Source organism: Cervus elaphus, chromosome 5 (assembly GCF_910594005.1).
Source record: "Cervus elaphus chromosome 5, mCerEla1.1, whole genome shotgun sequence".
NCBI lineage: Eukaryota > Metazoa > Chordata > Mammalia > Artiodactyla > Cervidae > Cervus > Cervus elaphus.
The window spans coordinates 66,519,118-66,531,539 of record NC_057819.1 but is presented as its reverse complement, the minus strand read 5'-3'; positions in this window follow the sequence as shown (position 1 = coordinate 66,531,539).

Genomic DNA, 12,422 nt, shown 5'->3' with positions numbered 1-12,422 from the left:
AAATATGGAATCTAGAAAAATGGTACTGATGAACCTATTTGCAGGGCAGGAATAGACACAGACATAGAGAACAGACTTGTGGATAAAGTGAGGGAAGGAGAAGGGGACAAATTGACAGAGTAGCACTGAAACATATGTATTAGCATATGTAAACGATACCTTGTGGGACATTGCTGTGTAGCATAACGCAGAAGGCTCAACCCAGGCCTCTGTGACAACCTAGAAGGATGGGGTGGGATGGGGGATAGGAGGGAGGTTCGCAAAGGAGGGGCCCATGTATACTTAACGGCTGATTCACATTGTTGTATGGCAGAAATGAACACAACATTGTAAAGCAGTTTTCCTCCAATTAAAAGACCAAAACCACTTTCACCCTATGAACAAAACCTATCAAATATATATATATATATATATATATATATATATATGTGTGTGTGTGTGTACATATATATATATATATAAAAGAATAACTTTAACAGGAAATATGGAAACTCTATGTAGAGGAACAAAAAAACTATAAAACGTGATTGAGTTCAGTCACTCAGTCGTGTCTGACTCTTTGTGACCCCATGGATTGCAGCATGCCAGGCTTCCCTGTCCGTCACCAACTTCTAGAGCTTGTTCAAACTCAGCTTCATCGAGTCGGTGATGCCATCCAACCATCTCATCCTCTGTCGTCCCCTTTTCCTCCTGCCTTCAATCTTTCCCAGCATCAGGGTCTTTTCCAAGGTATCAGTTCTTCGCATCAGGTGGCCAACTCAGATGGAGTTTCAGCTTCAGCAAAACTCCTTCCAATGAATATTCAGGACTGATTTCCTTTAGGATGGACTGGCTGGATCTCCTTGCTGTCCAAGGGACTCTCCAGAGTCTTCTCCGACACCACGGTTCAAAAGCATCAATTCTTCAGTGCTCAGCTTTCTTTATGGTCCAACTCTCACATCCATACATTACTACTGGAAAAACCATAGCTTTGACTAGGTGGACCTTTGTCAGCAAAGTAATGTCTCTGCTTTTTAATATGCAGTCTAGGTTGGTCATAACTTTTCTTCCAAGGAGCAAGTGTGGTCTTATTTCATGGCTGCAGTCACCATCTGCGGTGATTTTGAAGCCCCCAGAAATAAAGTCTCTATTTCCATTGTTTCCCCATCTATTTGCCATGAAGTGATGGGACCAGATGCCATTGTCTTAGTTTTTTGAATGTTGAGTTTCAAGCCAGCTTTTTCACTCTCCTCTTTCACTTTCATCAAGAGGCTCTTTAGTTCTTCTTTGCTTTCTGCAATAAGGGTGGTGTCATCTGCATGTCTGAGGTTACTGATATTTCTCTCAGCAATTTTGATTCCAGCTTGTGCTTCATCTAGCCTAGCATTTCTCATGATGTACTCTGCATATGAGTTAAATAAACAGGGTGACAACATAACAGCCTTGACTTACTCCTTTCCCAGTTTGGAACCAGTCCATTTTTCTGTGTCCAGTTGTAACTGTTGCTTCTTGACCTGCACACAGATTTCTCAGGAGACAGGTAAGGTGGTCTGGGTTCCCATCTCTTTAAGAATTTTCCACAGTTTGTTGGAATCCACACAGTCAAAGGTTTTATTGTAGTCAATAAAGCAGAAGTAGATGTTTCTCAGGAAATCTCTTGCTTTTTTGATGATCCAGTGGATGTTGGCAATTTGATCTCTGGTTCCTCTGCCCTTTCTAAATCCAGTTTGAATATCTGGAATTTCTCATTTCACGTACTGTTGAAGCCTGGCTTGGAGAATTTTGAGCATTACTTTGCTAGCGTGCGAGATGAGTGCCGTTGTGCGGTAGTTTGAGCATTCTTTGGCATTGCCTTTCTTTTGGATTGGAATGAAAGCTGAGCTTTTCCAGTCCTGTGGCCACTGATGTGTTTTCCAAATTTGCTGGCATACTGAGTGCAGCACTTTCACAGCATCATCTTTTAGGCTTTGAAATAGCTCAACTGAAACTCTGTCACCTCCACTAACTTTGTTTGTAGTGATGCTTCCTAAGACCCATTTAACTTTGCACTCCAGGATGTCTGGCTCTCGGTGAGTGATCACACCATCTTCTTTGTATAGTTCTTCTGTCTTCTTAATATCTTCTGCCTATGTTAGGTCCATACTGTTTCTGTCCTTTATTGTGACCATTTTTGCATGAAATCTTATAAAGCTTGATTGAAAGTTCTTAAGTGGAAAGACACACCTTGACCACGGAAGAAAAGAAAAATTTTAAAATATGCTGTTTCTGTGGAAATTAAAGTAGATTTATATGATCCTAATCAAATTTTCAATGAGTTTTGTTGGAGATGTTGACAAATTGATGATCAAGTTGGGAAATATATAAGAAACTTTTGAAAGATCAGAACGGGAGGTGGGAGTATCTATACCAGGTATAGAAAGCATATATAGAGCATCTTCCCATGAATAGAGGATTGACTAATATGTTTTTCAGTATGAAAAAATAGCGTACTTTTTTTTGAAAAGAATATATTAGACAATGTTAATGTATAAAGATAGCCACAGAAGGACTTGCCTGGTGTTCCAGTGCTTAAGAATCTGCCTGACAATGCAGGGCATGTGGGTTGGATCCCTGGTTTGGGGAGATTCCACATGCTGCAGGGCAGCTAAGCCCTAGAGCCCATGCTCCGCCAGGAGAGAATAAATAGCTCAGATTGCTGCAACTGGAAAAAGCCTGCATGCAGTGAAGACCCAAGGAAGCCAAACATAAATGAGTTAATTAATTTTAACAAAATAGCCACAGAATATTGGGGAAAATGTGTAGAACAATATATAGCATGATCTTAATACAAAAAAGTATGTATTAAGTCTAGAAGGACATCAGTTAAACCCTTAACAGGAGTATAAATAGAAGCTAAGGTAAATCTTTTACTTTGCATTTCATTAGGAATTAGTAACTACTACTTCTAGTCAAAATATTAACAGAAAATATCAACCAGATATTCAAATCTATTGACTATTTCCTCACTCATACATAACTGTTCCATATCCAGACACATTCATAGGAAATGTGTTTCCACATTTGTCTTTATCTCCCAGCTCTCAAAACTCAACAGAAATTTCTAATTCCTCCAGTAAAAATTAGTTTAGTAGTAACTTCTGGTGCATAGAGACAGTGGGACAGGGAATACTATGCTGCCATTCAAAGAAAAACTGAAGTGGGTTTGAACTTGCTGATGTAAGAAAAATAGCCAAAATAGACAGAAAAAAATTGTAAGAACATATTAAATAGATATAAAGGTGGTGGATTGAATATATAAATCTACTTCTGCTTCTTCCCCAAAACTCATTAAATTGACAGAAGAATTGTTTTTGTTTGTTTTAGGCATAAAACTGTTATAGCAGGCAGGTAGCTAGCTATGAGCAGAGAAATGGGGACAGGGGCCAGGTGGCAGGAAATCAGGCATCTTGTAAACAGTAGGGGTTCATAGACAAAGGAAAGCAGAAAACTACAGGCTGACAGGAAATTGCATTATGAAGGGTCTGAGTAGCAGACCAAAAAAAGGTGGGGAAAGGCGGGACCTCTTGCATTGCATCCAAATGTGAGCCTTTGTTCATTGTACTCTCGTTGGATAAGACTGTGCTCAGTCGTTCAGTTGTGTCCGACTCTTTGCAACCCCGTATAGCATGCCAGGCTCCTCTGTCCACGAATTTTCCAGGCAAGAATACTGGAGTGGGTTGCCATTTTCTCCTCCAGGGGATCTTCCTGGCCCAGGGATTGAACCCACAACTCTTGGGTCTTCTGCATTGGCAGGCAGATTTTTTTACTACTACATCACCTGAGAAGCCCCATAAGATTAGGCTTATCGATAAGAATGGAGAAGGAAATGGCAACCCACTCCAGTATCCTTGCCTGGAAAATCTCATGGACAGAAGAGCCTGATGGGCTGCAGTCCATGGGGTCGCAAAGAGTCAGGCACGACTGCGCTACTAACACTTACTTATAGATAAGAAGTACTCTTCATCGTGGCACTTCTGATCTAAGCTAAATGGGGGACAGAAATCCCTCCTCCCCTTGAAAAAATGGAGCTGGGATAAAAATCAGGGAAGCTGATCCCCAAACTTCTTCCTCAGTGAATATTCCATCCCTGTATTTGTTTGTCCCTCAGAACCAACTTGTCAAAGAGGCCCAGGGCACCAACTCTTCACCTGTCTGCCTGATCTCCCTCTGAGAATGCATGCATGCTGACTCACTTCAATCCTGTCTGACTCTTCGTGACCCCATGGGCTATAGCTTGCCAGACTCCTCTGTCCATTGCATTCTCCAGGAAAGAGCACCAGAGTGAGTTTCCATGCCCTCCTCCAGAACGACTTCCTGATGCAGGGACTGAACCTGTGTCTCTTCTGCTGCCTGTATTGGAAGGCAGGCTCTTTCCCACCAGCACCACCTGGGAAGCCCTGAGAGCATGTGCATATCCTTACTTAATACACACTTCCTTTACTTTCTTAACTTCTTTGCTTGTCTCCAGATTCTTTCGTGATGAAGAAAGAACCTCAAGTTCACCAGCAACAAAACCGCAAGTGTGGGAATAAGCAAAAGGAAAAAATTAAAAATTTTGGAAATGAAAAAGCATGTAGACAAGTGGTAACCAACACACTAGAGAAAACTTAATCTTAAACTGTCAATGAATGAAGCCAAAAAGGGAAAGCTATTTTATGCAGAAGAATCAATCCTCGAAGACTCAGAAATGGACAGCATCAACCCAGAAACTAGAATAAGGGAAGATAATTAAACAAAATGCTGAGCTTTTGTCATTGAAGTTGACAGGTAAAATACAGGACACCCAGATAAATGTATAATTCAAATAAATAACTTTTCATTATAAGTGTGTTCCAAATATTGCATGGGATATATCTATAATAAAAGAAAGCATTCATTGCTTATTTTGAATTCACATTTAGTTGGCTGTATTTTATTTTTACTTGCTAAATCAGGCAAACTTTACTTGGAATGGACACAGCTCCAAGAATGCTTCTCTACAAAGGAAAGAGGTGTAGAGAAGAGAGGTGTAGAGAGAACAAACACTGATTTCCCCCATCTCTCTGCCGTGTGAATTCCTAACGATGCATTCTATTAGCAGAATCTAACTGGAAGCCAACTGGCAAAAAAGCCTAGGGTTTTTGGCCCCTAGTAACAGTTACAGAGCAGAGAATAGAATGAGAGGTCTGAGGATAACAGGCAAACAACAGGTAAATAACCAACAATCTCTTAAATGAATGATGTAGAATTTTTGCTTAAGATACCTTTAAAAATAAAGATGAATCCTGATGGATTTCTTTCTGAACTTGTTTTTGATTGCCTACTTTGGAGCTGTCAACTACGTGATGCACAACATGCGAGCTGGGACTGAAGTCTTTTTGGGGCAAAATGAGGACCGTGGTCCAGAGACAGCGGCCCAGAGAGCTCTGAGAGACTGCTCCAAAGAAGCAGCTGGGAAAGGTCGATATATAGGATTGTGGTGAAGGGGGGTTCAAGTCAATCAAGTGCTCAGTTTATAAGAGCATACATTCTATTATGCTTATTGGGGTATGACCACAGGCCTTCTGATAACTGTCCATTGTTAACTACCTAGGCCTAAGTCATATGAATCACAGGTTAACTTTGATTGTCTCTTTCTTTTCCTTTGTTCAGACTAGTTTCAGGGAATTTGGGGAGGTGGGTTTGGGCACATACACTTAGGGTATATAGTTCAGTTCAGTTCAGTCGCTCAGTCGTGTCCGACTCTTTGCAACCCCATGAACCACAGCACGCCAGGCCTCCCTGTCCATCACCAACTCTCAGAGTTTACACAAACCCATGTCCATTGAGTCGGTGATGCCATCCAACCATCTCATCCTCTGTCGTCCCCTTCTCCTCCTGCCCTCAATCAACCAGCATCAGGATCTTTTCCAAAAAGTCAACTCTTCGCGTCAAGTAGCCAAAGTATTGCAGTTTCAGCTTCAGCATCAGTCCTTCCAATGAACACCCAGGGCTGATCTCCTTTATATGGACTGGTTGGATCTCCTTGCAGTCCAGGGGACTCTCAAGAGTAATCTCCAACACCACAGTTCAAAACCATCAATTCATCGATTCTCAGCTTTCTTTATAGTCCAACACTCACATCCATACATGACCACTGGAAAAACCATAGCCTTGACTAGACAGACCTTTGTTGACAAAGTAATGTCTCTGCTTTTTAATATGGTGTCTGGGTTGGTCATAACTTTCCTTCCAAGGAGTTACCGTCTTTTAATTTCCTGGCTGCACTCACCATCTGCAGTGATTTTGGAGCCCAGAAAAATAAAGTCAGCCACTGTTTCCACTGTTTCCCCAACTATTTCCCATGAAGTGATGGAACCAGATGCCATGATCCTAGTTTTCTGAATGGTGAGCTTTAAGCCAACATTTTCACTCTCTTCTTTCACTTTCATCAAGAGGCTCTTTAGGTCTTTTTCACTTTCTGCCATAAGGGTGGTGTCATCTGCATATCTGAGGTTATTGATATTTCTCCCAGCAATCTTGATTCCAGACTGTGCTTCTTCCAGCCCAGCATTTCTCATGATGTACTCTGCATAGAAGTTAAATAAGCACGGTGACAATATACAGCCTTGACGTACTCCTTTTCCTATTTGGAACCAGTCTGTTGTTCCATGTCCTGTTCTAACTGTTGCTTCCTGATCTGCATACAGGTTTCTCAAGAGGCAGGTCAGGTGGTCTGGTATTCCCATCCCTTGAAGAATTTTCCCCAGTTTATTGTGATCCACACAGTCAAAGGCTTTGGCATAGTCAATAATGCAGAAATATATGTTTTTCTGAAACTCTCCTACTTTTTCGATGATCCAGCGGATGTTGGCAGTTTGATCTCTGGTTTCTCTGCCTTTTCTGAAACCAGCTTGAACATCTGGAATTTCATGGTTCATGTATTGCTAAAACCTGGCTTGGAGAATTTTGAGCATTACTTTACTAGCGTGTGAGATGAGTGCAATTGTGCAGTAGTTTGAGCATTCTTTGGCATTTCTTTTCTTTGGGATTATAATGAAAACTGACCTTTTCAGTCCTGTGGCCACTGCTGAGTTTTCCAAATTTGCTGGCATATTGAGTGCAGCACTTTCACAGCATCATCTTTCACTATTTGAAATAGCTCACCTGGAATTCCATCAGCTCCACTAGCTTTGTTTGTAGTGATGCTTTCTAAGGCCAACCTGACTTCACATTCCAGGATGTCTGGCTCTAGGTGACTGATCACATCATCGTGATTAACTGGGTCATGAATATATTTTTTGTACAGTTCTGCGTATTCTTGCCGCCTCTTCTTAATCTCTTCTGCTTCTGTCAGGTCCATACAATTTCGTGTCCTTTATCGAGCCCATCTTTGCATGAAATGTTCCCTTGGTATCTCTAATTTTCTTGAAGAGATCTCTATTCTTTCCCATTCTGTTGTTTTCTTCTATTTCTTTGCATTGATCACAGAGAAAGGCTTTCTTATCTCTCCTTGCTATTTTTTGGAACTCTGCATTCAAATAGGTATATCTTTTCTTTTCTCCTTTGCTTTTTGCTTCTCTTCTTTTCACAGCTATTTGTAAGCCCTCCTCAGGCAGCCATTTTGCTGTTTTGCATTTCTTTTTCTTGGGGATGGTCTGTCTCCTATACAATGTCATGAACCTCCATCCGTAGTTGACCAGGCACTCTGTCTATCAGATCTAATCCCTTAAATCTATTTCTCACTTCCACTGTATGTTCATAAGGGATTTGATTTAGGTCATACCTGAATGGTCTAGTGGTTTTCCCTATTTTCTTCAATTTAAGTCTGAACTTGACAATAAGGAGTTCATGGTCTGAGCCACAGTCAGCTTCAGGTCTTATTTTTGCTGACTGTATAGAGCTTCTCCGTCTTTGGCTGCAAAGAATATAATCAGTCTGACTTCAGTGTTGGCCATCTGGTGATGTCCACGAATAGAGTCTTCTCTTGTGTTGTTGGAAGAGGGTGTTTGCTATGACCAGTGCATTCTCTTGCCAAAACTCTGTTGGCCTTTGCCCTGCTTCATTCTGTACTCCAAAGCCAAATTTCCTGTTACTCCAGGTGTTTCCTGACTTCCTACTTTTGCATTCCAGTCCCCTATAATGAAAAGGACATCTTTTTTGGGTGTTAGTTCTAAAAGGTCTTGTGGGTCTTCACAGAACCATTCAGCTTCTTCAGCATTACTGGTCAGGGCATAGACTTGGATTACCATGATATTGAATGGTTTGCCTTTGAAACGAACAGAGATCATTCTGTTGTTTTTGAGATTGCACCCAAATACTGCATTGTGGACTCTTTTGTTGACTATGATGGCTACTCCATTTCTTCTAAGGGATTCCTGCCCACAGTAGTAGATATAATGTTCATCTGAGTAAATTCACCCCTTCCAGTCCACTTTAGTTCGCTGATTTCTAGAATGTCGATGTTCACTCTTGCCATCTCCTATTTGACCACTTCAAATTTGCCTTGATTCATAACCTAACATTCCAGGTTCCTATGCAATATTGCTCTTTATAGCATCCAACCTTGGTTCTATCACCAGTCACATCCACAACTGGGTGTTGTTTTTGGTTTGGCTCCATCCCTTCATTCTTTCTGAAGCTATTTCTCCACTGATCTCCAGTATCATATTGGACACCTACCGACCTGTGGAGTTCATCTTTCAGTGTCCTATCTTTTTGTCTTTTCATACTGTTCATGGGGTTCTCAAGGCAAGAATACTGAAGGATTGGGATCATGAAATTAGTTTCTGAAAATATCTAACTGTCTAAAGATCCATTTCACTAGCTTCCCTGGAACACAGAGCGCCTCACTCTCCACCCTGAACTCCCTGCAGGGAGCATTGGAGGTCATTAGCTGCAGCAGCACAGGCAGAGGCAATGTCCTTGTTGTTTTGTTTGGTCATTGGCAAACGCTCTTGGCAAGTGCCAATTTGTAGGTGACAGAGCTTAAACATTCTGACTGCTTCTTTTTGGGGTGGGCAAAAGATAGCAATGATAACTGGAATGTGAGGTGCCATAAAACAGTACCACATAAGAGTTTCCTTTGCAAAGGTCATAGAAATATGAAAGAAGGGCTCATTCTGACCAGGGGCCCTTTACAGAATGAGTGTTGTTAGCATAATGAAAGAGGAAGAAAGGGAAAGACATTCCCAGAGAGAAAATGAGAGTAAAATTAGAGGTGAGAAATTGTGTAGTGTGTTCTGAGAAAGGCCAAGGTGTGGTGCAGCTGAGTAAAGATGACTTGTGGATGTGGAGTGGGAGCTGAGCCTGAAGGAGGAGACAGACAGAACAGGCTCCATCGTGAAAGCAGGACTCTGTCTTGGGCCCGACTATGGACTGAGAGCTCTATGACCAGTATCTATGGAAATGTCACACCAACTGGAAAAGCAGACCCCCTGGATGGAAGAGGCCCAGGGCTCATCCCTAGACTCTCCATCGCCTAAAAGAATATCCTGATTACCTGTGTAACCAAATAGAACCATACATTCTATTATGCTTATTGGGGTATGACCACAGGCCTTCTGATAACTGTCCATTGTTAACTACCTAGGCCTAAGTCATATGAATCACAGGTTAATTTTGATTGTCTCTTTCTTTTCCTTTGTTCAGACTAGTTTCAGGGAATTTGGGGAGGTGGGTTTGGGCACATACACTTAGGGTATATAGTTCAGTTCAGTCACTCAGTCGTGTCCGACTCTTTGCAACCCCATGAACCACAGCACGCCAGGTCTCCCTGTCCATCACCAACTCCCGGAGTTTACACAAACCCATGTCCATTGAGTCGGCTATGCCATCCAACCATCTCATCCTCTGTCATCCTCTTCTCCTCCTGACTTCAAATTTCCCAGCATCAGGGTCTTTTCAAATGAGTCAACTCTTCACATCAGGTGGCCAAAGTATTGGAGTTTCAGCTTCAACATCAGTCCTTCCAATGAATATTCGGACTGATTTCCTTTAGGATGGACTGGTTGGATCTCCTTGCAGTTCAAGGGGCCCTCAAGAGTCTTCTCCAACACCACAATTCAAAAACATCAACTCTTCAGTGCTCAGCTTTGTTTATAGTCCAACTCTCACAACCATACATGACTACTGGAAAACCATAGCCTTGACTAGACAGACCTTTGTTGACAAAGTAATGTCTCTGCTTTTTAATATGGTGTCTGGGTTGGTCATAACTTTCCTTCCAAGGAGTAAGCGTCTTTTAATTTCATGGCTGCATTCAACCTCTTCAGTGATTTTGGAGCCCAGAAAAATAAAGTCAGCCACTGTTTCCACTATTTACCCATCTATTGGCCATGAAGTGATGGGACTGGATGCCATGATCTTAGTTTTCTGAATGCTGAGCTTTAAGCCAACTTTTTCACTCTCCTCTTTCATGTTCATCAAGAGGTTCTTCCATTCTTCTTCACTTTCTGCCATAAGGGTGGTGTCATCTGCATATCTGAGGTATTGATATTTCTCCTGGCAAACTTGATTCCAGCTTGTGCTTCCTCCAGCCCGATGTTTCTCATGATGTATTCTGCATATAAGTTAAACAATCATGGTGACAACATACAGCCTTGATGTACTCCTTTTCCTATTTGGCACCAGTCTGTTGTTCCATGTCCAGTTCTAACTGTTGCTTCCTGATCTGCATACAGGTTTCTCAAGAGGCAGGTCAGGTGTTCTGGTATTCCCATCTCACACAGTCAAAGGCTTTGGCACAGTCAATAAAGCAGAAATAGATGTTTTTCTGGAAATCTCTTGCCTTTTCAATGATTCAGCGGATGTTGGCAGTTTGATCTCTGGTTCCTCTGCCTTTTCTAAAACCATCTTGAACATCTGGAAGTTCACAGTTCATGTATTGCTGAAGTCTAGCTTGGAGAATTTTGAGCATTACTTTACTAACGTGGTAGTATATAAGGTTTTCACAAAACTGGTCAGGGTCCTTGGTTAAAAGGAGACTCTGCCTTGGGCCTGCCGGTGTAATAAACTGCATTCCACACTCTGCATCATCCTTCTAAATGAGTTTGTTTCCTGGAACATGTGGCTACAAGTCTGGTCATGTGGAAAGAGCACCTTGTTGGAAAAGGCCCTTGAATACTGGGCCAAGAACTTGTTTTTTATTCTGCCATATAACGTGTAAGCAATGGGAAATCATTCAAAGACATTTAAACCAAGGAAAAAAGTTAGATATAAACCAACAGTATTTGAGGACAGATCAATGGATGAGATTTCTCAGAAAGCAAGTTTAGAGAAATGGGTCTCAACCTTGTAGAACTGGTGGGCCTTGTTGATAAGCAGTCGAATACTCACAGATACCCACCCTGGAGAGTCTTTATGACACCTACTGTAAACTACTGCTTTCTTCTTCTTATCCCAGCCAAACCAATTTTGTCAAGCTTTCTTCTTCTAGTATTTTGCAAAAATAATAATAAACTTTTATTTTTGAATCAAATATATATATATACATATATATATGTATATATATATAATCCAAAAATGTTTTGATGCCAAATTATATTAATTCCACATACATGCATGCTCAGTAGTGTCCAACTCTGCTAACTCATGGACTGTTGCCCACCAGGCTCCTCTGTCCATGGACTTTTCTAGGCAAGAATACTGGAGTGGGTTGCCATTTCCTTCTCCAGAGGATCTTCCCAGTCCAGGGATTTAACCCTCAACTCCTGCGTTGGCAGGCAGATTCTTTACCACTGTGCCACATGGGAAGCCCCATTAATTCCACACTTATAAGCTTTTGAGGTAAATGTAAATTGTTAAAGTTATTTCGTGAACAGTTTGCAATGCACATTATATTTCACTGCAATTTGATGTGCCTATTTTTGTCTATTCTCATATGTATGTATGTATCTATTTGGGTTTTATCTGTACCCCTGTATTTAGGCAGAGTGCTATGGACTGAATGAGTGCCCCAAAACCCAAAATGTTAACATTCTAACCCCTGATGTGTTAATGTTAGGAGATGAGGTCTTTGGGAGGTGATTAGGTTCTGAAGGTGGAGTCCTTATGAAAAGGATTAATGTCCTTGTAAAGAGAAGCCTGAGAACTTTCTGGTGGGGACACAGCAAGAAGATCGCCATCTATGAACCAGTCACTAAGAAGGCTGTCACTGGACGCTGTATCTTGATCCTGGACTTCTTACCCATCAGAACTGTGAGAAATAAATGCAGTCTAAGCCACTGGGTCTATGGTATTTTTGTTACAGCAGCTCCAACTGAAACAGACATGATTTCTATAAATTGCATTACACTGTACATATTGAGAAATTCTTTGTTTTCTTAGCCAATGCATTTAAAGATCTACCCATACCCTGCATATGTACATTGCTTCATTGTTTTTAATTATATTGTATTCTATAATGTGTCATTCATTTAAATATTATACTACTTGAAGAGGTGCAA